This window comes from Pinus tabuliformis, chromosome 8 (genome assembly GCF_031772625.1).
Source record: "Pinus tabuliformis cultivar Carrire ecotype Pingquan chromosome 8, CPIR1, whole genome shotgun sequence".
In the NCBI taxonomy this organism is placed as follows: Eukaryota; Viridiplantae; Streptophyta; class Pinopsida; order Pinales; family Pinaceae; genus Pinus; species Pinus tabuliformis.
Window position 1 is genome coordinate 1,452,032,452 of NC_142294.1, and position 25,795 is coordinate 1,452,058,246.

Here is a 25,795-nt window from a genome sequence, read left to right on the forward strand (position 1 = left end):
AAGCCCTATTTGTATAAGATTTTTGTGCTTTTAGAGAAATTGGTTCCATATACCATGCAACCATGTTAATATGGCCAATTCGATCCTCGATTTGATTCTAAGAAAACATGCCCCATAGACGATGTTGTCATGTTAATATGGCCAAATGTGATCCTCAATTTCATTCTAGGAAAACAGGTCCCATAGACCAAGTATTTCTGAAAGGATGTTAAAAGATTTATTATTATTTTTATTCAAAGTTGTGTTTATACATGTTCCATTCCTCCTTACCTATGCTACTTAAGTATATCAGGTCCATTTATCTCTGTGCAATGCATGCCCATGGATTTGGAGTTTATGTAGTGAATTTTTCTGTGGTGTAAAGATTTAGTTTTTGGGTGTGCATTCCCTAGAATTTCCTATTCCTATATTTTATTATTATATTATGTGGAAGTTCCAGAAATATTTTTAGAATGTGCCCTTTTTTATATGTTGCCCTTTTTTTCCCATCTACAACTTGGCCTATTTGTGTTGCCCAATTCTATAAGTGTTCATTTGCAGTTCAAATTGGTACAGATATTGTTTCTCCTAACATTCTATTTGTTAGAACTTTCTCTGTAAAAAATTTCCCGAAGCACCCAAATTCGAATTTGAAACGCTGTGCTGCCTTCAAACTCGTACACCATAGCCAGTCTTTTTATCCATTTTTCCAACAAATCCATTGAATCCCATCTCCCACTACAAATTCGCCCACCAAGCTAAATTTAAACCGGTCCCGGCCTGTAAAATTCACTAAGAAACCTCGAGAGACTATAAATTCTACCTACTGTTGCTGCAAAAGCTCAAACTCGAAGTAGAAAAGTCATAAAATAATTTGAAAATGGAGGCCCAGTGGCCCTGAATGTTGCCCCCCTTAATGCACCACACAAAGAATTAGAATGGTTGCCCCTTGCTGACAGAGATTTCCAAATTAATGATATGATTGGTGACAAGCCTCACCTCCAAGCAGTTTGTGAAATTAGAAATAGCTATCACAGCAATACTGATGTCTATGGAATTTGGGAGTCCAACATGCCCATCTACTACCTCCCTTCAGTAAGTGTGCTCCCTGATATCATCAATTTATGTTGTGCCAATTATGACCCCACTCAAAGAGTAGTTTTGGCTCCATCTGGGATTGTCCTGTTTCACATCACCCCTCAATCCATAAATGAGATGCTACATTTTAAGCCAACTCAGCCTCTGGCTCCTCTCTCCATGGGATTCTTGCTTGACCAAGGTGCCGAACTGCCTAGTTCAGAGATAACCAGAATAGCTCAATTATTCATGAAACCAAATTGCCAGCCCTAGTTACCTCCTCCTTATCTGCATTCTTGGTTCACTGAAGCAGGGAGATTCATTGTAGACATGATATCCTACATCTTAGGATTCAAAACAAGTGAGTATGTTGATGAGACTACCTTAGTTCTGATGTCCATTTTTACTCCAGGACAGCCCCCTACTGTCAAATATGATTTTTCCACCTTCATAGCTAATAAAATCCATGAGCAATTCATGAGCCTGGACAGAGAAAGAGTGTTCAAATACACATCATACATATACCATTTGCTGCTGTATAATCAACCTGATGGTTTTCAAATTCCTCTTAGAAAGTTGGATCTCAAAGGAGAAAGGAGGTCTGTGATATTCTAGACCTCAGTATTCCATGTAGTCCATAACTCTCCATATACTTATTGTGAGTTCATTGACCTATTCATACATCCAGCCACTTCTTTATTGATTACAACTCCTCCTGCCAGGCTCTCTGCTGAAATGCAGAAAATTCTACATCTCTCAAAAGACTACAGTATAGGTGACTGGTACTTTTACCAGAATCACACAGAGATCCGGATATATGGTTGTGAATTATGCCCCTACAAGCTGCCAAAGTATGTGCCTATGAGACTATTTTCCCTGGAATACTTCAGGCAATTTATTAGTTCAGATTTGACTCATTTCTATGGTGCTAGGAAAAAGGCACAGCTCAAAATAAGAAATCAATTGGGCCCTTTTATCTTCAATAAAAGGGAAGCCTGGGAAGAGGCTGATAAGATTTTAGGGGAGAAACTTAAGTTGAAACAAAGTTTTTATTGGGCACCTTATGACCCTGAGCATTTCATAAGTTATAGAAAAGTGAAAAACAAGCTTACAACATATGTTCACCACCAAATCCCTAAAATTCAACAGTATGCTAACCAACAAGAATGGGTAGAAGGCACATTAGTAGAAGAGATTACTGAGGAAGAGAAATTGGAAAAATCCATGAAAGAGCTTGAAAAAACACTTGACCTGGACTCTTTTGGGCAGGTACCCTTCAAGCAGCCCCAGCACACAGGAGGTGATACATCTTTTGATGGGACTTCTCAACAGCCCACACAAAAAGCCAGCACAGGGTTAGCAAAGGGCAAGGAGGTAATAGGTTTAGAGCAAGGTATAATGACAGACCAGCCAGCTACATCAAAGGAACAAGGCCAAGGGTAGGTCCCCCCAGCACAAACAAAAGCCCCAGAAATTCCTATACTACAAACTCCTTTGAATGAGGAGAGAGGCAAGAAAAGGGACAGGCAAGAAGACACACTGATCAGTGGTCCTAAAGAGCGACCAGGGGAGAAAAGGGAGAGATTGAACCCCCTATCAAAGGAGGAATTTGTTAACACCCAGGTTGTTTCCTTTGACTCCCAAGGGAATATGGCCGGGGTAACCACTAACCAAGCTTTGGATTACAGTTTCTAGCCAAACTGTAATCAGAGAGGGCTCTCTCTTTAAAATTTATCACTGTTTTGTGAGGATTTTAGGCTAGTTATGAGTTCAGTTTTGTTTAACGTTTTGGTTGAGTGATGTCTTTCAGTACTTTAGGTGGAAATCTTCAGACGGTTTTTAGTCCATTGGGCAATGGAGTTTGTGGCTACAGGTTGTTTGAAATGTTGAGTGAGATTGTTGAAAGAACAGGGCCATTTAGATATTTCATGAAACAAACTTGAAATTGTGATGATGAAGTGCGTTTAACCAGTGAAAAGCAATTAAGAATTTTCCACTAAGCTGGGGGTGTGAGAAAGAGATATATTGCACAGGAGCAGATTTGAATTCCTGAACAATAATCACTGTGAAAGATATAGTCTGAAAGTGCAGCAATTACGAATTACACCTTATAACTATAACTGAAGAAAACATTTATAATAGCATAGATTGAGATCAGGGTATCCTATGAATAAGTCCTGAAACTATTCTTTTTCTTTGCCATTAACTGTGAAACATAGAACATGAATGGGTTATGAAGAAATAATTAAAACACATAGCGAAAAGTTTAAAGGAAACTTATTGTGCCATGAAATACGCAGGAATCCTCTAGCATTCAGCAAACACACACAACGCCTCAGACAACACAGAACTTTGGAAATTCCATCAGCCTTTGTATTAATACTCTGAACATTTACAGCATAAGATCTCTAGAAGAGAAAATCAACAACAACCCCTGCTCCTTCGACAAGGGGGAATATATACAATCGGTGATACAAAATATCTGAACCGCTGAGTCACTTGAGAAATAAATATGTTCACCAAGTTTACAAAATAGCAGATAAGGAAGTTATTATTGCTCTAAATACAAAGTGAATGCCCTTTAATGCTGTCAGAAGTCTTTTTGACCTTTGGGGGCCACTGAGTCGGCTGAGCATTCTGTATTAATGCTGAATGATGTGTCTTTATGGCTTTGTCATGCTGTAGCTTTCTCGGCCCTGTCATTTGTAACTGTCAGTGCTGCTTTAGTGGCCGAATTGGTTTGCTGAATTGGCCCAGTTTATTCTTTTCCAAAAATACTGAATGCATCAAATTTTCCTGTATATGATGACTTATGTTTCTTGATTGCAAAACTTGATGAAAGGCTCTTGATTACAGTATCAACTGTATCATTTTGGTCCACCATTCCTGTGTGGGCAATTGATGTCTCAAAATTGCATCCAAGGTCTCATCTACCTATGTATATTTGTAGAAGTTTGGAGGCACTTCAAACAAATGTTTAATCTCATTCATAATAAAAAATAAGTTCTCTACTCTGTCATAGAGACTTTGCCCAGATGCTGGCCCTGTTTCTTCTGAGGTGCTCGGTCTTTCAGTGATCTGATTGGTGGCAAATGTATTGACCCTTTTTGCATAGTTCTCATGTGAAAGTAACCTCCCTGCACTGTTCAGTAAGCCAGGAAGACCTCTGCCTTGTAATGCAGCAAACTTATCCATGAATTTGTTTACTTCTGTCTGCATGTCCTGGCTTCTTCTTTCCAGTGTTTGTACCAGGCTTCTCAATGTAAGGACCCTCTTTATCAGCAGGATGGTTTCAGTTCTATTGGGGATTCCCATTGCTGCCAGCTGAGGACGTGTACGGTTATTGAGCACGTTAATCAATCTGTTGGCTATCTCAGGCATATTGCCTAGAGATGCCCTTGCTCTCTGGACTTCCCTATGTGCTTTGCCTATGAGCTCCATTTGCTCATGAATAGTCTCAATATACTGCCACTGATCTGTGATTGATTGGCCAATGTTGGCCCATAAAACTGTCTTGAGCTCAGCCACCACTTTGTCAAGGGTGAGCTCTTTCTCCAGCTCCTTTATCTCCTCCTTAAGGGCCTTTATTTCCCTTCCTTTTTCTGCTACACTTTGCTTGGATTTGTCATATTTTTCATTCAGCTTAGCTAAATTCTCTCTGGCTTCATTTAGCTCTGCCATTTGGGCTTCTAAGGCCTGGATTTCATTCTTCAGCTTCTGCATGTCAAGGCTTGCAGCCTGCTCTGTTGTTGGTGCTGGTGCTGATGTAGATGGCGCTGTCTGAGCTGTCTGTTCTGTAGTAGGAGCACTAGTTTGAGGGGGTTCCTCAAGGTTGATTATTTGTGGAGGAGGCTGAGATGTTTGGCCTACTTCATTTTGTTGTAGGGCTGCCTGTAGTGCAGCCTCTCATTCTTCCAATTTCTCTTCTGTCTGGATCAACTGTTTGTATAATGATATGAGCATGCTTGTTGCATCTTGGTCATGCCTTAGCTGGGAAACCTCTTATGTTTGTGGGTGCAGAGTTGCTGGGATCTTAACCATTTTTCTTAGTGCTGCCATATCTGCATCTCTTAGTTTCAGCAGCGCTTGTATAGCTTTGGTGTCCTTGGGATCATGCCCAAGTTCTATGATGATATCCTCCAATGCTTTGATTCGGTTGTCTTTTTCCTGAGAGGATGTTTTCTCCAACTCAAGTTGGGCAACTGTATTGTTTAGGCTATTTTCCAGCCTATAATTTACTAATGTTTTGTCTGCCAGAGTGGCATATACCATCTCACCCGTTTGCTTGTGCAATTCAATCTGATCCATAGGGTGGATGTCTTTTGCAAGGACCTCAAGGTTGGTCCTTATATAGTCTGCAGCTGACTGTGGCTGCAGCATGGTTGGCATGAAATGACTCATTATCATTTTGCCCTCTTCTACATCATATGCAGACATAAACCTCTGCTGGTTTGTAGGAGCCATTTTCAATAGGTGATTGTACAGTTGTATCCTGAGTGGCTCATTCTTCTTTTTGATATCAATAAATTGTTGTTTGATGCCTGTTTCAGCTTTGCGTTGCTGGCTTGAGGAGCTGACTTCTCCTCCAACTGTTCTTTCTTGTTCCTGCTGAAAGGAACTTGCAGATGCCTCCATACTTGGTGGGCCCATGCCCAAAGATTGCCCCATAGGCATTTCTTCCTCAGAGAGGGGATTCATTCTGTGCCTTTTCTCCCCTTGATTTGGGGATGTGGTGAGGGGAGTCTCTTGCTCTCTATCCCTCTCCTTTCCCTTTTCTTCTTTCTGTGGAGTTTGTAGCACTGAGGCCTCCACTGTCTTTCCTTGCCTAGGAGGCACATTCTCTTGAGCCTGTTGCTCAGTGGATATTGGGGCCTCAGCTGTTTGTTCTTGCTGTTCTACTTGCTTTTCTGCTGTAGGAGGTGGCTGTTCTTGCTCCATCTGCTTCTCTTTGCCTTTGCTGGAAACCTGATAAGTAGCTTTGGCTGCTTGCTGATGTGTTGTCGAAGATGAGGCAGCTGCTCCAAGTTGCCTTTGATATGAAGAGGAAACCTGCCCACAAGTTTCCAAGTCAGCCTCTTTCTCAATATTCTTTGCCTCTCTTTGTAGCATTTTCTCTCTAGTCATTGGCTCTTCTAGAGTGCCCTCTTTCCAACTTAGTAGATTAGCATATTTCTCAATATGAGGCAATCTAATGTGAGCATAACCACCCAATTTATGTTTTACCCTCCTTAGAGAAATGAAATGATTATGGTCATAAGGTATCCAGCGGAAACTAGTTTCTAATCGGAGGCCCTCTAGGATCCTATCAGCTTCCTTCCATCCCTCCTCCCTTTGGTTGTAAAGAAATGGGCCTAGCTGGTTCCTGACCTTTAGTTGCACTTTCTTGTTTTTACTATGGAAATGGATTTGGTCTGCATTTCCAAACCGCCTGAAATACTCCAAGGCAAATAGTCTCATAGGGACATATCTTGGCAGCCTATAAGGGTCCAACTCACAGCCATATATTCTGATTACTGTAGGGTGTTTGTAAAAGTACCAATCACCAATGCTGTAGGCCTTTGAGAGGTGAAGTATTCTTTGCATCTCATCAGTCAATCTTGGAGGAGGGACACCAAATAACAAAGTCATAGCTGGATGAATGAACAGGTCTATGAATTCACAATATGTATATGGTGAACGGGAGATGCAATGAAAAAATGAGGTCCAAAATACTACAGACCTTGGATTTCCCTAGGCATCAAGTTTCTTGAGAGGAATAGGGAAACTGTCTGCTTGATAAAATAGGAACAGATGATAGATGTATGAGGTGTATCTGAACACCTTTTCTCTTTCTAGATTCATCAGTTGTTCATGAATCTTGTTTGCAATATACTCAGCATAGTCATAGTGCACAGCAGGAGGCTTTCCAGGAGAAAATATGGACAGCACGGCCATTATGGTGTCATCAACATCCTCAATTCCCCTACACCCCAGGACATAGCTGATCAAATCCACCAGCATCTTCCCCAAGTCATTGAGATATGGATGTCCAATAGGAGGTGTTCTCAGAGCTTCAAAGCTTGGTTGAATAAATAACTGATTAATCTTGATGACCTGGGCACTGGACAGCCTGCCCCCCTTCTTTAATAAGTCCATCATGGAGAGAGGAGTCAATGGTCTTGCAGAATGAAAGTTGATCATTTGATTTATGGCCTCAGGGGTGATATGGAACAAGACTGCACCTGATGTGCTGAGGACAGCTCTTTGACAGGGATCATAGTTCTCACAGCATCTATGGATCAGGTCTGGAAGGACATTGACTTGAGGGAGGTTGTAAATGGGCAAGTTGGAGTCCCAAATCCCTAAAATATCAGCTCCACTGAGGTGTTGAGCTTTCAATTCATTTAGCATATGAATATTAAACTTAGAATTTATTGAGAACAAGTCTATCATTTGGTAATCTTTATCTCCTAGGGCCTTCCATTCTAACTCTCTTTGTGGGGTGTTCAGAGGTTGAATATTCAGGGCTACTGGTGTTTCCATGGTTAAGTAGTACTATGACTTGTACTAGAACTGGTGTTACTAAACGGAACAACACAGAGGGGTATCTCTGGAACAGAGAGGTGAATTGCAGAGGAACAGAGGGTAACTGGTAGTGCCAAGAATTGAAATATTGCCCAGAGGACTGATAGAGCAAATGCCAGGCCTAGTGAAACTGTATTCACGGTGAATTAGTGGAGCTCGGGTCTTAAGTTCACGAATGCGCGAACTGTCTGTGAATTTAGGAAAATTTGGCTAAATGCGGGTTCTGCAGAGGAATTCCGACCCAACAATTGAAAATAGATACTGGTTATTGGAGATTTGCTGGTAGTTACAGTGTTCCTCAGTCTTTTTAAGCTATCTTTGGAGAATTATGGACAAAACTAGGTGCGGAGGGAACGATTTGGATAAATACCTTATGAATTGCCGGCAATGGTTACAAATGCAGGTGTAATGGACGCACCCACAGTCTTTGTAGCGATTTCTGCAGGTTGGCGACGGATTGGTCGTAATTCGCATGCAGGGGGAGCAATAGTTGTTTTTGCAAAAAGTGAGAAAAACGCAATTTTCGGCGAAAATATGGACTTTTGGGCCATTGGCGGCTTTTTTGGATGACGTCAGCATGACATCATCAGGTGGGGTCAGGGTCGGGTGACGTCAGCATGACGTCATTGGGTGACGCGGCGGCCTACAAGTGGTCCACAGGGATTGCATAGGTGGCGGACATGTCGGAGCGGTGGCGGGCCGGGCGATGATGAGGCGGTGAGGTGGCGTGACGTGGGCACGTCGTGGCGGTGACGAGGACGTGACGGTACCAGCGGTAAACCAGAAGCGGTAAGTGGTTTTTCTCGGACCGCTCTGGATACGGAAGCAGTATTGTCAGAGGGCGACCCGAGAAAATTTGGGGGTGACGCGTGGCAGAGGCCTGACGTCACCCTCTGACAGTTTCTCGGGCAATAAAGCGCAGTCATCGGGGCCGACCCGATATGGATGTGGGCCGTCGGATGGGAAGGCCCAGATCCGATGGTCGACGGGTCAATAAGATGTCAGGGCGATACAGCAGCGGGCGGGACAATAAAATAATATTATTTGTGAAATCTGCGCCCGGTGAAACATTAGAAAAGTGGGTTTTTGACTGTGTTACGGGCAAAGTGGATTATGCGCGGGCTTATTTACAAAACCAGGATTAAGGTTATTAATCCAAGCTGATCTTGGATTAATCCCAGGATTAATTTATAGTGCTCTGTGGGTCACGCTCTAATGTTTAGTGCTCAAAACATTTGAAACCAATCATAGAGCTATAATGCTCGGGGAAGGGGATATGTAATTTTTTTGGGTTTTTTGTATAATTTACATAGTAATAGGGGAATAGGGGGTATAGGGAGTTACATAGTAAGAAGTTAGGGGTTAATATGAGTGGAAGAGGTGGATGAGGAGTGGAAACACTAAGTTTTATATGGAATCAACTTAGTTTAGGAAGTAGATCAAAATGAAAAGAATTTTAGACAAGAAATGTGGCTCTTAAAGAAACAAGAACCAACACAAGACCTTGACTTCTTTCATGAACACAACTGGTGTAGGGATGTTAGCAATAAATGTGAAGGGGGAAATTAGGAAGTTAGACATGCTCCATTGAGTTGCTGCAAAATGATGGAGGAGAGGACCTTCTCTATCCATTGATGTTTCCTTTATGTTAGACCAGCAAAATTCAATTGAAAGGAATGACATTTCTGCAACCCCATCTACCTACCCATCTACTTGCCTAGCATTTTTTGTTTCTTCATGGAGGGTGCACTTAGACTTGCAGACCCTCATGTGCCTTTTCTTTTCCTTTGGCTTTTTCTTTTGATTTTCTATCTAGAACTACCCTTATTACTTCCAAGGCCCCAAATTAAGCAATTGGGAACCTTAATTCTCTACCTAACTATTGGTCTGCCAAGATTAAACAGTTTGGACGGACTTCTTTCTCTATTCTACAACAAAAAATGAAACATGGCATGATCCAGATTAGGCTGTTGGACCATCCATCCAAAATTGAGTCAACATCAAGCTATGTACACATATTGCCTTCTCTTGGAAATATGGGATCTTTGCATCACCAAAGCAGAGCATATTTGGAACTTCTTTTGCCAATCATGAAATATGAAACCTATTGGTATAGGTATCTAACAGTGGCTCCACATGGGGATGGTTTTTCTTTTTGAAAGGCCAAGAACAGCAGGTCAGAATGCCTTGGCCCTTTGATTTCTTTTCACCAAAACTTGGAGTTTTCCTCCTTGAAATCTCAAAATTGGAATCTGTCATACTTGTGGAACTTGCTGAACTAAAGCCTTTTCCTGATTCTGCAAGACCTTTCAAACTGAGCTATTCACATGCTGAAAGAAAACATTATATACAACAAATTATGTACAGGGGAACAGCCATGCTATATACATGGAGAGTAGTCAAAATAGTGCTTCAACATCCTGCCATTCACAGGACCTTCATCCAAATCAGTTTCATCAAGACTTTTAAGAAAGTAAGTATTGTTTCCTTGCACTGCTTGAATAACAAATGGTCCTCTCCAAAGGGAATCAAATTTTCCATGTTTTCCTTTATCTTCCCTTCTTGAATCCCACTTTAGGACCTTGTCACCAATGTTGAAATCTTCAGCCTTAGTCCTTCTATCAAAAGCTTTTTTTAACTTTTCTTGTAAAACTTGAACTCTACTATAAACTTGGTCTCTAGTTTGCTGCAAGCATATTATTTGATTGATCCTTCTTTGCATGTCATTGGGCTCAGCTTGACTTTCTTGAAGTAGTTTCATAACAGGAACCCCTAGTGATGAAGGAAATTTGGCTTCTAATCCATAGACTAACTCATATGGGCTGACCCCAATAGATCTCTTGGTCGTTAGTCTGTCTGCCCATAAGGCATTGATAAGCTTCTTATGCCAATTCTTCTTATTTTCTTCCAACATATTATTTATGATGTTTACAAGGCTTTTATTTGATGATTCAGCTAGGCCATTTCCTTGAGGGTAGTATGCAGTAGAATGGCCCAAGGTAATGTGGAATTTGTGGCAGAAGTTCACCATCTTCTTGGATCTGAAAGCAGCAGCATTGTCTGTTATGATCTTGTCAGGACAACCAAACCTAGAAAGTATATTGGTCTCAAGGAACTGAATGATAGTGGAATCATTGGCTTGTCTACATGGGACAGCTTCAATCCACTTAGTAAAGTAGTCGTAGCTGTTAAAATCCATCTACGTTGGCCTGAAGATGAGGGATGAATTTCCCCAATGAAATCCAAACCCCATTGTTGAAAAGGTCTCTCTGTTGCAATAGGCCTCAAAGGAAGTGGCAGTAACTTTCTCTTTCCCTCAAACACTTGGCATTTTTGACATGAAGTGGTAGATTTTTTGAAATCAGGGAAAACAGTGGGCCAATAGTAACCTGCCCTCAATATCTTATCCACAGTGGACTTCTAGTACAAGTGTCCACCACAATCACCTGCATGAAATTATTTTATGACATTGTTAGTCTCATTCTCAATTAAGCAGTTTAACAATATACCCTCATGGTTTTTCCAAAGCAAATTGCCATCCATGACACAAAATCTTGAAGCTTTCATTTTTAAGAACCTACATTTAGTTCTGGACAATCCTGGGGGAGCACACAGGTTTTGTAACACATAACATATATCAGAATACTAAGAGGATTGTTCAAAGGCTACATTGATCTTTGGAGTCGCCAGCTCCGGTTCATTGTCCAGCTGGTTAATGTCTAAGGCTTGGAAGTTTGCTTCTGTCATTAATTTGGCCAAACCTTGCCCTTTTATCAGTTTTGTAGGTTTTATTTCAATATCAAATTCCAAGATGTTGGCAATCCATTTGCCTCTTCTGCCCTCCAAGTTTTCTTGAGTGAGTATGTCTTTCACAATGGGACTTGGCACATAAGCTATAACATGGGAGTATAGGATGTAAATCCTAAAGTCTTTAATGGCCTTGACCAAAGCATAAGCTTGCTTCTCCATGATCTGATATTTCAGAGGTGCATCTCTGAGAGCTCTACTAAAGAAAGCAATGGGTTTTTCATTTCCTCAGTCATCTTTCTGTAATAAGACAGCAGCAATGGTATGCTGGGAGGCAAAGGAGAAAATGATAAATTCTCTGTCAAATTGAGGACTTGTTAGGACTGGTGTTTGGGTAAGGGCCAATTTTATGCCTTCAAAAGCTTGATTTGCTTCTACTGTCCATTTCACTTTTGAATCCTTCTTTAGCATGTTATTTAGTAATCTGATCAATTCTGCTAAGTTTGGGATAAACCTCCTTAAGAAGTTAATCTTTCCCAAGAAGGCTTGTAATTCTTTGATGTTTCTTGGGTGGGGCATTTGTAAAATAGCTTGTATCCTGTCTGGGTCAATTCTAATGCCATCCTTTGAAATGATATGACCTAACAGCTTACCTTCTTCCAAACCAAATAGAGATTTCTTGGGTTCAAGGAAATTCCGTATTTCCTACATGTTAAGAATATCTGTCTTAAGTGCTTCAAGTGTTCTTGGTCAGATTTTGAGAAAGGTGTGAGGTCGTCTAAATAAATAACAAGGAAGTCATGAATCTCCTTGGCAAAAGCAATATCCATTGCTCTTTGAAATGTAGCCCCTGCATTTTTCAATCCAAAAGGCATTTTTACATATTTGAAGGTTCCCCAAGGGGTTGTGAATGCGATTTTGTCTTGATCATCAGGGTGTACTAGGATCTGATTAAAACCTGAGAATCCATCAAGTAATGAGATCCTTGAAGCCCCTACCACTCTTTGGAGAATGTGATCCATCTTAGGTAAGGGATAATTATCCTTGAGGGATGCTTGGTTCAAATTCCTTAGATCAACACAAAGTCTTATCTCACCAGTTTTCTTTCTTGTGGGCACCAAATTTGAAATCCAGTCTGAAAACCTGATAGGTGCTATGATACCAACTTTAAACATTTTTTGTACCTCTTTCTCAATTGAAGGGAGAAGCATAGGATTGATCCTTCTCAATTTTTGCTTGAATGGCTTTTGATTAGGCTTGAGAGGGATGGTGTGTTGGATAACAGAGGTGTCATAGGATTTTAAATCCTCATAACTCCATGCAAAGACATCCTGAAATTCTTTGAAGAGGTCAATGTATTTAGGCTTCTAATCAGGAGATAAAGATGCAGACAATTTTATTATCTTGGGCCTGTCGATAGTTCCAATGTTGCATTCTTCAATGGCAGCATTAAGAGGCTGCATTTTTGGTTTTCTAGGGACATCATTTGAGTCAAAAATATCCTCCAATGGAGTTAGGCCTGTTGGAAGAAAATTGTCTTTCAATTGTATCACTTCAGCTTCAGCATTAGCTACTTCTTCACAACTGATTTGTTGAATTTCTTGTATGTTGTCTTTGTTAAAAATTGTTGGATGTAGCATTTGGTTGGCTGTTTTGGGTGATATTGCTGTTTGGTCCTGTTCACCTAGTGTTTGTGACTCACCTGCAGCCTCTGCATCAATGTTTAGTCCTGAAAATTCTTGCTGCAAAGTCAAGAAATTATTTATTTGTGTATCATCATCAAACACTTGCCAGTCCTTGACATTGTTTGGGATAGAAGGCCGGTGTTTAATCTCAGCTGTAAAGCAATGCTTGGGTTCAAAAGGTAGTTTACATGTGCTTGCAAATGTGGCCAAACTATGAGCATGGAGATTATGGGTTCTAGAAATTTTGGTAATTTGAAATTCAGTGAAGGAATTTAGTATTTCAACAGCAGCAGACCTATAAGATCTCAGTCTTTTTTCATTAGTGACAAAATCCCCCTTCACTTGTTGGATGATTAGGTCTGAATCTCCCATAATTGAAAGTTTTGTGGCCTTCAATGATTTTACCAGTTTGAGGCCTAGTAAAAGAGCTTCATACTCTGCCATGTTGTTGGTGCACCTGAAGTTTAGCCTGTAGGCTCGACCTTCTGCATGACGGTTTTGTTTGTTATGTATCCAAACCCCTGTTCTTTCCCCTAATTTGTTGACTGACCCATCAAATTCAAGGAACCATAGGATTTCTTGGTCAGGGGAGGAATTGTCAACCACTATGGGGCTTGGCATCAACAACTTGAGATCTTGGCTTACACTTGGTTTTCCTTCTTGAACAATTTTGTTTATTGATTGCTCGATCATTATTTCTAGAGCAGTAGTTTGTTCATTTATATCCTGATCTTGTTTGAATGTCTTAGTTTCATCATCATTTGTAGAACCTGTATTATCATTGAAGAGAATATATGAGTCTATGTCAGAATAGACAGCATATATGGGAAAGTTTTGAGGTTTTTCTTCACTGCTGACCATGTATTTCATGAGTGTTTCTCTGTATAGTCTCTTTGGTTGCCCAAAGACAGATATCGTGGCATAAGACATGTCTAATTGTAGAGAACCTTGAAGTTTATCCCCCCATGATCTTGATAATAGCATTCCATACTTAGGTGGGATATCAGCAACTACAACATCCATCAACATTGTCTTATTGGGGTATTGGACAAGTGAGACACAGAGATCCTTTATCAGGCCTAAACACTTGACTTGGCTGGAGTCAAATGAGAACATGTCCTTATATGGTCTTGTAATATCTAGATTTAATCTTTCCATGACTGATTTGGGCATCAGGTTGTGGGAAGCGCCTGAGTCAAACATTGCATTATGTAATATCTTATCATGAACATGCAGGCTGACATAGAACGGTAAGATTCCTGTAACTGCTGTCTTTCCATCAACTTCTGGGCCGAAAAGTAGTTCTGGAGTATCATCCAACACATTGACATCATCTTTGTTATGAGTGAGTTGAAGGGATCTCTTGATTTTTTGTTTATAGATGTTATGTTTGGCCAACTCTGAGAGAGGAATGGCTATCTTCAATTTTCCAATTTCAACTTCCAAGTCAAAAGGTTTTTCAGATTGGGTTTTAGTGTTCTGGTTAACAACCTTTTCCCTTTCAATGGACTCCTTAGAGCTTTCTTCTTGATTCTCGTTTTGATCTTGGGGTTTGTCCTTTTTACTCACCTTTTGAGAAATATAGCTTGGATTATGCTGCAAGGATGATGTAGCCACTGGCTGTTGATTTGAGGGAGATGCTTCAGTTATTTCTTCAACTGTTACTTCCTTTGTGATTGGATCAGTTTTGTCAATTGGCTCTGTGACAATAGCCTTCTTAGGTTGTGGTGTGTCCTTTGTTTTGTCAGGCTGTGTCACATTTATTGTTCTACTTCTCAATTTATATTGCTTATGAACTTTAAAAACAGCTGCATCATAGCCTTGTTTGAAATCAAATGACTCACCTGATTTGGTTTGAAACTGTTTAATATCATCATCCTCATGATCTTCTTGTGTTAAAAAAACTTGATTCCCACTGTCCAAACCCATTAGGTTGATGTGAGGATCCTCATTGGGCTCACTGGATGTGGAAGCCTCAACATAATTCTCTTGGAAAGGGGGTCCGACATGTTGGTCAGGATCAGTTCTTCCAGCATTGGGATTTTGACTCTTTCTAAAGTTTTGGTTTCTTATGTTGCTTGTTTTCCCTTCCCATGATGCCTTTCTTTCTATGGTTTCCACTCTGTCCCCAAGTCTATCCATGCCTTTGATGATTGCATCTAACTTCTGCTCAAACGCTGAAGGTTCTTCCTTAAAGGTAGTTCTTCTTTCAGTTCTTGCCCTATTTCTCTTGGCAATCAGATTTGCCTCTACACTTACTGCTATGTCTTGCATGTCAACCAAAGTTGCAGGGGCTCTCTCTCTTAATTGATATGCCATATCAGCATCAAACCCATCAGGGAACTTTATTAGTGCTAAATCAGGTGGAGGCCTAAGGTTTTGAGGAATGGCACTATAGATAGAAGTGAACCTAGTGCAATAGTCCGAGACAGTTTCTTGTGGACCTCTCTTTATGGTGTCATATTCAGATAAAATGTGTAGAGGGTCTTTTTTCTTTTCCCATCTGTTTAGAAAGGACTGGTAAAGAGCACCCGAATTAGCTATAGAGTTTGCAGCTAATGCCCTGAACCAAGTTCTTACTTCACCTGTCATACTTTGCACAAAAATTTTCATTCTGACATCATCATCATCTATCTCATAGTTTTCAAAGTAGTCTTGCATTTTCTTGGTATGCTGTAAGTCAGTATATGTATTGGTTCCATCAAAATAAGTGATTTTGCCTTGGTAATCCTGAGGCATGGCCCCAGGATTGTTTGGCAGCTGGAGGGGTGCATAACGATTAGCCATATTTGGTGGGATAAGTGGGACAACTGGAACAACAGGAACAACAATAGCAGTTTGGGTGTTAGGTGTAGACAATATATTTTGTGAAGTGGATGATGAAGAGGGGGAGGAATGAGTTGTATGGAGGTGAAAAGTTGGCTTAGAAGGGGTGGGGATAAAAGTGTGCTGAACTTCCTCAGGGCTAGATTCAGGAGATTGCTCTGGTTCCTTTTGGCTCTTATGAGTTTTATGGATCAAATTGGGGTTTTCAAAAATAGGAGGAGGATTTGGGTCAGGATTTGACCTGGTGTGCCTAGTCTTCCTTTTAGGAGCCAGCTTCTGAACTTCTTTTTGGTATTTTTAGGATATTTTTTAAGAGCTATTTCAAGGGACTACTCAAGCTGTTTTTGGAACCATTGTCTAAAGACAGACAGCAGTTAAAAAATGTGCTCAATCCCCAGCGGAGTCGCCAATTATGTTAACACCTAGGTTGTTCCCTTTGACTCCCAAGGGAATATGGCCCGGGTAACCACTAACCAAGCTTTGGATTACAGTTTCTAGCCAAACTATAATCAGAGAGGGCTCTCTATTTAAAATTTATCTCTGTTTTGTGAGGATTTTAGGCTAGTTATGAGTTCAGTTTTGTTTAACGTTTTGGTTGAGTGATGTCTTTCAGTACTTTAGGTGGAAATCTTCAGACGGTTTTTAGTCCATTGGGCAATGGAGTCTGTGGCTACAGGTTGTTTGAAATGTTGAGTGAGATTGTTGAAAGAACAGGGCCATTTAGATATTTCATGAAACAAACTTGAAATTGTGATGATGAAGTGCGTTTAAACAGTGAAAAGCAATTAAGAATTTTCCACTAAGCTGGGGGTGTGAGAAAGAGATATATTGCACAGGAGCAGATTTGAATTCCTGAACAATAACCACTGTGAAAGATATAGTCTGAAAGTGCAGCAATTAAGAATTACACCTTATAACTATAACTGAAGAAAACATTTATAACAGCATAGATTGAGATCAGGGTATCCTATGAAAAAGTCCTGAAACTATTCTTTTTCTTTGCCATTAACTGTGAAACATAGAACATGAATGGGTTATGAAGAAATAATTAAAACACATAGCGAAAAGTTTAAAGGAAACTTATTGTGCCATGAAATACGCAGGAATCCTCTAGCATTCAGCAAACACACACAACGCCTCAGACAACACAGAACTTTGGAAATTCCATCAGCCCTTGTATTAATACTCTGAACATTTACAGCATAAGATCTCTAGAAGAGAAAATCAACAACAACCCCTACTCCTTCGACAAGGGGGAATATATACAATCGGTGATACAAAATATCTGAACCGCTGAGTCACTTGAGAAATAAATATGTTCACCAAGTTTACAAAATAGTAGATAAGGAAGTTATTACTGCTCTAAATACAAAGTGAATGCCCTTTAATGCTGTCAGAAGTCTTTTTGACCTTTGGGGGCCACTGAGTCGGCTGAGCGTTTTGTATTAATGCTGAATGATGTGTCTTTATGGCTTTGTCATGCTGTAGCTTTCTCGGCCCTGTCATTTGTAACTGTCAGTGCTGCTTTAGTGGCCGAATTGGTTTGCTGAGTTGGCCCAGTTTATTATTTTCCAAAAATACTGAATGCATCAAATTTTCCTGTATATGATGACTTATGTCTTTTGATTGCAAAACTTGATGAAAGGCTCTTGATTACAGTATCAACTGTATCAGTTTGGTCCACCATTCCTGTGTGGGCAATTGATGTCTCAAAATTGCATCCAAGGTCTCATCTGCCTCTGTATATTTGTAGAAGTTTGGAGGCACTTCAAACAAATGTTTAATCTCATTCATAATAAAAAATAAGTTCTCTACTCTGTCATAGAGACTTTGCCCAGATGCTGGCCCTGTTTCTTCTGAGGTTCTCGATCTTTCAGTGATCTGATTGGTGGCAAATGTATTGACCCTTTTTGCATAGTTCTCATGTGAAAGTAGCATCCCTGCGCTATTCAGTAAGCCAGGAAGACCTCTGCCTTGTAATGCAGCAAACTTATCCATGAATTTGTTTACTTCTGTTTGCATGTCCTGGCTTCTTCTTTCCAGTGTTTGTACCAGGCTTCTCAATGTAAGGACCCTCTTTATCAGCAGGATGGTTTCAATTTTATTGGGGATTCCCATTGCTGCCAGCTGAGGACCTGTACGGTTATTGAGCACGTTAATCATTCTGTTGGCTATCTCAGGCATATTGCCTAGAGATGCCCTTGCTCTCTGGACTTCCCTGTGTGCTTTGCCTATGAGCTCCATTTGCTCATGAATAGTCTCAATATACTGCCACTGATCTGTGATTGATTGGCCAATGTTGGCCCATAAAACTGTCTTGAGCTTAGCCACCACTTTGTCAAGGGTGAGCTCTTTCTCCAGCTCCTTTATCTTCTCCTTAAGGGCCTTTATTTCCCTTCCTTTTTCTGCTACACTTTGCTTGGATTTGTCATATTTTTCATTCAGCTTAGCTAAATTCTCTCTGGCTTCATTTAGCTCTGCCATTTGGGCTTCTAAGGCCTGGATTTCATTCTTCAGCTTCTGCATGTCAAGGCTTGGAGCCTGCTCTGTTGTTGGTGCTGGTGCTGATGTAGATGGCGTCGTCTGAGCTGTCTGTTCTGTAGTAGGAGCACTAGTTTGAGGGGGTTCCTCAAGGTTGATTATTTGTGGAAGAGGCTGAGATGTTTGGCCTACTTCCTTTTGTTGTAGGGTTTCCTGTAGTGCAGCCTCTGATTCTACCAATTTCTCTTCTATCTGGATCAGTTGTTTGTATAATGATATCAGCATGCTTGTTGCATCTTGGTCATGCCTTAGCTGGGCAACCTCTTCTATTTGTGGGTGAAGAGTTGCTGGGATCTTAACCATTTTTCTTAGTGCTGCCATATCTGCATCTCTTAGTTTCAGCAGCGCTTGTATAGCTTTGGTGTCCTTGGGATCATGCCCAAGTTCTATGATGATATCCTCCAATGCTTTGATTCGGTTGTCTTTTGCCTGAGAGGATGCTTTCTCCAACTCAAGTTGGGCAGCTGTATTGTTTAGGCTATTTTCCAGCCTATAATTTACCATGTTTTGTCTGCCAGAGTGGCATATACCATCTCACCCGTTTGCTTGTGCAATTCAATCTGATCCATAGGGTGGATGTCTTTTGCAAGGACCTCAAGGTTGGTCCTTATATAGTCTGCAGCTGACTGTGGCTGCAGCATGGTTGGCATGAAATGACTCATTATCATTTTGCCCTCTTCTACATCATATGCAGACATCAACCTCTGCAGGTTTGTAGGAGCCATTTTCAATAGGTGATTGTACAGCTGTATCCTAAGTGGCTCATTCTTCTTTTTGATATCAATAAATTGTTGTTTGATGCCTGTTTCAGCTTTGCGTTGCTAGCTTGAGGAGCTGACTTCTCCTCCAACTGTTCTTTCTTGTTCCTGCTGAAAGGAACTTGCAGATGCCTCCATACTTGGTGGGCCCATGCCCAAAGATTGCCCCATAGGCATTTCTTCCTCAGAGAGGGGATTCATTCTGTGCCTTTTCTCCCCTTGATTTGTGGATGTGGTGAGGGGAGTCTCCTGCTCTCTATCCCTCTTCTTTCCCTTTTCTTCTTTCTGTGGAGTTTGTAGCACTGAGGCCTCCATTGTCTTTCCTTGCCTAGGAGGCACATTCTCTTGAGCCTGTTGCTCAGTGGATATTGGGGCTTCAGCTTTTTGTTCTTGCTGTTCTACTTGCTTTTCTGCTGTAGGAGGTGGCTGTTCTTGCTCCATCTCCTTCTCTTTGCCTTTGCTGGAAACCTGATATGTAGCTTTGGCTGCTTGCTGATGTGCTGTCGAAGATGAGGCAGCTGCTCCAAGTTGCCTTTGATATGAAGAGGAAACCTGCCCACAAGTTTCCAAGTCAGCCTCTTTCTCAATATTCTTTGCCTCTCTTTGTAGCATTTGCTCTCTAGTCATTGGCTCTTCTAGAGTGCCCTCTTTCCAACTTAGTAGATTAGCATATTTCTCAATATGAGGCAATCTAATGTGAGCATAGCCACCCAATTTATGTTTTACCCTCCTTAGAGAAATGAAATGATTATGGTCATAAGGTATCCAGCGGAAACTAGTTTCTAATCGGAGGCCCTCTAGGATCCTATCAGCTTCCTTCCATCCCTCCTCCCTTTGGTTGTAAAGAAATGGGCCTAGCTGGTTCCTGACCTTTAGTTGCACTTTCTTGTTTTTACTATGGAAATGGATTTGGTCTGCATTTCCAAACTGCCTGAAATACTCCAAGGCAAATAGTCTCATAGGGACATATCTTGGCAGCCTATAAGGGTCCAACTCACAGCCATATATTCTGATTACTGTATGGTGTTGGTAAAAGTACCAATCACCAATGCTGTAGGCCTTTGAGAGGTGAAGTATTCTTTGCATCTCATTAGTCAATCTTGGAGGAGGGACACCAAATAACAAAGTCATAGCTGGATGAATGAACAGGTCTATGAATTCACAGTATGTGTATGGTGAATGGGAGATGCAATGAAAAACTGAGGTCCAAAATACTACAGACCTTGGATTTCCCTGGGCATCAAGTTTCTTGAGAGGAATAGGGAAACTGTCTGCTTGATAAAATAGGAACAGATGATAGATGTATGAGGTGTATCTGATCACCTTTTCTCTTTCTAGATTCATCAGTTGTTCATGAATCTTGTTTGCAATATACTCAGCATAGTCATAGTGCACAGCAGGAGGCTTTCCAGGAGAAAATATGGACAGCATGGCCATTATGGTGTCATCAACATCCTCAATTTCCCTGTACCCCAGGACATAGCTGATCAAATCCACCAACATCTTCCCCAAGTCATTGAGATATGGATGTCCAATAGGAGGTGTTCTTAGAGCTTCAGAGCTTGGTTGAATAAATAACTGATTAATCTTGATGACCTGGGCACTGGACAGCCTGCCCCCCTTCTTTAATAAGTCCATCATGGAGAGAGGAGTCAATGGTCTTGCAGAATGAAAGTTGATCATTTGATTTATGGCCTCAGGGGTGATATGGAACAAGACTGCACCTGATGTGCTGAGGACAGCTCTTTGACATGGATCATAGTTCTCACAGCATCTATGGATCAGGTCTGGAAGGACATTGACTTGAGGGAGGTTGTAAATGGGCAAGTTGGAGTCCCAAATCCCTAAAATATCAGCTCCACTGAGGTGTTGAGCTTTCAATTCATTTAGCATATGAATATTAAACTTAGAATTTATTGAGAACAAGTCTATCATTTGGTAATCTTTATCTCCTAGGGCCTTCCATTCTAACTCTCTTTGTGGGGCGTTCAGAGGTTGAATATTCAGGGCTACTGGTGTTTCCATGGTTAAGTAGTACTATGACTTGTACTAGAACTGGTGTTACTAAACGGAGCAACACAGAGGGGTATCTCTAGAACAGAGAGGTGAATTGCAGAGGAACAGAGGGTAACTGGTAGTGCCAACAATTGAAATATTGCCCAGAGGACTGATAGAGCAAATGCCAGGCCTAGTGAAACTGTATTCACGGTGAATTAGTGGAGCTCGGGTCTTAAGTTCACGAATGCGCGAACTATCTGTGAATTTAGGAAAATTTGGCTAAATGCGGGTTCTGCAGAGGAATTCTGACCCAACAATTGAAAATAGATACTGGTTATTGGAGATTTGCAGGTAGTTACAGTGTTCCTTAGTCTTTTTAAGCTATCTTTGGAGAATTATGGACACAACCAGGCGCGAAGGGAACGATTTGGATAAATACCTTATGAATTGCCGGCAATGGTTACAAATGCAGGTGTAATGGACGCGCCAACGGTATTTGTAGCGATTTCTGCAGGTTGGCGATGGATTGGTCGTAATTCAGATGCAGGGGGAGCAATAGTTGTTTTTGCAAAAAGTGAGAAAAACGCAATTTTCGGCGAAAATATGGACTTTTGGGCCATTGGCGCCTTTTTTGGATGACGTCAGCATGATGTCATCAGGTGGGGTCAGGGTCGTGTGACGTCAACATGACGTCATCGGGTGACGCGGCGGCCTGCGAGTGGTCCACGGGGATTGCATAGGTGGCGAACATGTTAGAGCGGTGGCGGGCCGGGCGATGATGAGGCGGTGAGGTGGCGTGACGTGGGCACGTCGTGGCGGTGACGAGGACGTGGCTGTACCAGCGGTAAACCAGAAGCGGTAAGTGGTTTTTCTCGGACTGCTTTGGATACGGAAGCAGTATTGTCAGAGGGCGACCCGAGAAAATTTGGGGGTGACGCGTGGCAAAGGCCTGACGTCACCCTCTGACAGTTTCTCGGGTGATAAAGCGCAGTCATCGGGGCCGACCCGATATGGATGTGGGCCGTCGGATGGGAAGGCCCAGATCCGATGGTCGACGGGTCAATAAGATGTCAGGGCGATACGGCAGCGGGCGGGACAATAAAATAATATTATTTGTGAAATCTGCGCCCGGTGAAACATTAGAAAAGTGGGTTTTTTACTGTGTTACAGGCAAAGTGGATTATGCGCGGGCTTATTTACAAAACCAGGATTAAGGTTATTAATCCAAGTTGATCTTGGATTAATCCCAGGATTAATTTATAGCGCTCTGTGGATCGCACTCTAATGTTTAGCGCTCAAAACATTTGAAACCAATCATAGAGCTATAATGCTCGGGGAAGGGGATATGTAATTTTTTTGGGTTTTTTGTATAATTTACATAATAATAGGGGAATAGGGGGTATAGGGAGTTACATAGTAAGAAGTTAGGGGTTAATATGAGTGGAAGAGGTGGATGAGGAGTGGAAACACTAAGTTTTATATGGAATCAACTTAGTTTAGGAAGTAGATCAAAATGAAAAGAATTTTAGACAAGAAATGTGGCTCTTAAAGAAACAAGAACCAACACAAGACCTTGACTTCTTTCATGAACACAATTGGTGTAGGGATGTTAGCAATAAATGTGAAGGGGGGAAATTAGGAAGTTAGACATGCTCCATTGAGTTGCTGCAAAATGATGGAGGAGAGGACCTTCTCTATCCATTGATGTTTCCTTTATGTTAGACCAGCAAAATTCAATTGAAAGGAATGAAATTTCTGCAACCCCATCTACCTACCCATCTACTTGCCTAACATTTTTTGTTTCTTCATGGAGGGTGCACTTAGGCTTGCAGACCCTCATGTGCCTTTTCTTTTCTTTTGGCTTTTTCTTTTGATTTTCTATTTAGAACTACCCTTATTGCTTCCAAGGCCCAGATTAAGCAGTTGGGAACCTTAATTCTCTACCTAACTATTGGTCTGCCAAGATTAAACAGTTTGGACAGACTTCTTTCTCTATTCTACAACAAAAAGTGAAACATGGCATGATCCAGATTAGGCTGTTGGACCATCCATCCAAAATTGAGTCAACATCAAGCTATGTACACATACTGTCTTCTCTTGGAAATATGGGATCTTTGCATCACCAAAGCAGAGCATATTTGGAACTTCTTTTGCCAATCATGAAATATGAAACCTATTGGTATAGGTATCTAACAGAATTCATTCAGGAGATCACAGATAGTCCAAGGGAAGAAAGAGTAGTCAGCCAGGATACATCTCCAGTCACAGAAACATCGGCCAGTTCACACAGGCAGGAGATTGGAAGACAACATAGTGTGGAATTTTCTTCTACCAAGTCACAAGGCAAGCAAGGCTCAGACATTAAGAGAACATTCACTGAAATAAAAGCAAAAAATGAGCCAATAAGAATTCAACTTTACAATCACTTGCTGAAGATGGCACCCACAAATCAACAAAGGTTAATGTCAGCGTATGACATCCAAGAAGGAAAGATGATCCTGAGTCACTTCAAGCCCAAAATGTTGCAGCCACAGTCAGCTGCTGATTACATCAGGACCAATCTAGAAGTATTAGCCAAGGATATCCAGCCAATGGAATAAATTGAATTACATAAGAAAACCAGGGAAATGGTATACTCAACATTGGCAAATAAGGCATTGCTGGCCCATAAATTACAGAATTCTTTAAATAATACCTCTACTCAGTTGGAGTTGGAAAACGCTTCCTCTTTAGCTAAGGATAATAGAATTAAATCCTTAGAAGAGATTATCATAGAGCTGGGACATGATCCCAAGGATCCCAAAGGCATCCAAGCATTAATAAAAAAGAAGGAAGAAGATATTGTAGCTCTCAGGAGACAGCTCAAGCTGCCTATTACCATGCATCCCAAAACTACAGAGATTGTTGAGAAAAAATCACAGGAAGATACAATGGACTTGCTAATAAAGATGAATGAGAGATTGACAGAAACAGAGAAGGCATTGGAGGAAGCACTACAAGGAAAACAGGGAGAGTTGGCCTCTCAGCCATCACAAACAGCTCCAATAGTTACAACTCCTCCTTCTACAGTCACAACAGTAGTCCCTCCTACTGTCCCGGCATCAACAGCACCAAGTACTTCAACAACAACAGGAGGTAGCAGCACTACCATGACTACTAAAGAACTGATAAAGGCTATGGAGTATCTAAGACTCCAGGTGTCAGAATTAAAAGGCACCAAAGAGAAATTGGCAAAATTGGAAGTAAGTTATGATAAATCCAAGATGACTATAGCAGAAAAAACAAGGGAGGTGAAAGCATTGGAAAATAAAGTAAAGGCATTGGAAAAGGACCTCTTATTAGACAAACCTCTGGCAGAAATTAGGAGCATTTTGTGGGCCAACATTGGCCAATCCATCACTGATATGTGGAAATCAATACAGATAATTCATGAGCAGATTGATTTGGTAGCAGCAGCTCAAGAAGAAATTCAAAGGGCCAGGGATTCATTGGGAAACATGCCCAAACAGGCCAATAGGCTAATACATTTCTTGAACACCCACACCAAAGAAGATCTGGAAAAATTGGATATCAGGGACAGGACAGGCACTATTCTAATAATTAAAAGGGTCCTGACCATGAGGAATTTCATACAAAATCTGGAAAGGAAGTGCCAGGAGATGCAAATGGAGATAAATGCTTTCACACAGAAGTTTACAGCTTTGGAGGAAAAGGGTCTGCCCAGTTTGTTAACTGATGACTATAGACTAATGACACATGCAGCCTATGAACACAGGTTAAATACATATGTGGATAGCCAAGCCACAACATCATCAAGTTCTGCAGGAGAAAAGGCACTCCCATCTGGACAGAGCCTATATGACAATTTGGAAAATCTGTTTTTTATTGAACATGAAGTGAGGCATCTTTTCACATTCCAGCCTACTTTCTTCAGGTACACGGATGCTGATGAAACTCTAATTAAAATGTGCAGACACCAATTACCAGATGACCAATGGTGGCAGAGTATGCTTGAAATTTTGTAGGCAAATTTCAAAGTTTTGTTTATTTTTTCCAGAACATAACAGATGTCATAAAGTAAAGGAAAGAGCAGATAAAAATCGCGTTGGGCAGCAGTCAATTAAAGCGCAGGGAAAAGCACCCGAGAAAGCAATGCTAGCAGCGTGGAAGTTCACTAAAGTATCCATCGGCCGACTCGCTAAGCAAGTAATCAATGCATTTCACCAACAAAACGGCCAGCACACCATTTCTTACTTCTGCATTCATTTCTCTCTATTCCCAAGAGCATTTACTCCCTCTGTAGAAGTAGGTGAAAGAATTTATTGCAAGATATTATCTCTTTTGAGATATTTTGTAAAAAAATTTGTACAAGTACCTCCCCAATCTAAGTATTAGGGGTTGGTGAATATCATTCTAGAACTGCACTGTAAATTTGAGAAGTCTTTTGAATAAAGATTTTCTAGAATGCTTGGCTGATGAACTCTTTGGTTATGGAATTGATGGCAGAAGCCAATGTTGCAGAATTCTTGAATTATTTCGTGGATCAATAATTCTTTTCTAACTCATGTTTTACTATTTCTATGTTTTATATATCATTTACATATCATACTCTAAATTGCA